Here is a 1,520-nt window from a genome sequence, read left to right as displayed (position 1 = left end):
TATATATATATATATATATATTCTAGGAAATACTGTTTTATTAAACTCATTAATTTTTTTCGCTATTTACAATTTTACATTATTTATAACATCATATAGTACACTATCAATATGATGGAAATTAAAAATAGCAGACGATAATTAAAAAAGTAGTATTACTAAAAAAAGGTAATATTATTTAGATTTGAAATCTGTTGCTGCTTTTGAAAAATCTAATAATATTAAACTTCTCTGATATTATTATGTAGTGGCTTATATAATATACACAATCTGATGTTTATATTTTACGCATGTTTGAGCGTGACGTTCGCATAAATATTCTCCGATAAAATTTTCGAGGTGATTTTTTAACAGTGAAAATTTTCTTAGACGTCGCATTTTTGCGTAACTAACTTTCAAATTTACAAAATAAAACATCTTACTAACTAAGTAGTTCGGCGTAAACTTTAAATTAAATTTTCATTAAAGTAGATAAACTCTTAAGAATTACTCAAGACTAAAGTTTGCTTAGCCATTTGCAGTTCTGAAACTTAATTAATCAATATTTTTTGCATTTTTATAATAAGTACTCATATCGAATTTATATCCTTCAATATCGAACTTCTGTTCCTATTTTTCTTACTGTTGTCTTGTACTCTTTTCATTTTCTATACATTCTTCTTTGATTTACAAACATAAATACATTTTTCTCTCTTATTTGATCTGGTTTTTATTCTCCCTCTTTTTTTTATTTGTGCTATCATTCTTTTTTAGAGCGAGGACGATATACTTAGATCTAAAAATACCTGGAATTACCGCGTATTTAATTGCAAATCGATGAACTAGTAAAAAAACAGAGAGAAAAAAATAGAACAGGAAGATAGCATTATATAAAAGTAGAAGCGGCATATACAATTATTGTACAAATATTCTGTTAAGCGAGATATATTATGTCGCGATAGTTTTCAATTTCTCATAGTTCACAATTTCTAATAAATTTCTATCTTCTTTTAGACATGTTAGAATACTATATGCAATAGAATAGCAAGACTGCAAAGACGATATTAAATTATATTTTGACGATTATTTATTAGCGTTATGTCGAAAACATGTTGTCTTTAAATAGTGCTTTGTTTAGCTTTTATGTATGTCACTTATATAGATCCGTGAAGTTGACCCTCCAATTTAAAAAAAAATTAGCTTTCTAGTAATTCTAATTTATTGGATTGCTTATCGTTTGCACATGTATGCACATTTCGAATTTTCGTTTACGTACTTCTGGTAAAAAAGTTATTAAAAAAACAATTTTAAGAAGCTAATTTCACACTAGCCTCCAATTATAATTAAATTAAATTTAATCACTCTCAATCGATAGATTTTTGTTTGTATATTCTGTAATAAGTTGATTTTTCATTTGCACACCTTATTTAAAAAATTACTGAGAATTAAAATTTTGAAGACAGTCGACTAAGACAGTAGATTCAAATCGTAGTTACTACATTCAAAATAGTACAAGTCGGTTGTCGTCTGCACTTTCTAAA

Source organism: Trachymyrmex septentrionalis, unplaced genomic scaffold, assembly GCF_001594115.1.
Source record: "Trachymyrmex septentrionalis isolate Tsep2-gDNA-1 unplaced genomic scaffold, Tsep1.0 scaffold22, whole genome shotgun sequence".
NCBI lineage: Eukaryota > Metazoa > Arthropoda > Insecta > Hymenoptera > Formicidae > Trachymyrmex > Trachymyrmex septentrionalis.
Note: the sequence above shows the minus strand (reverse complement) of the source record.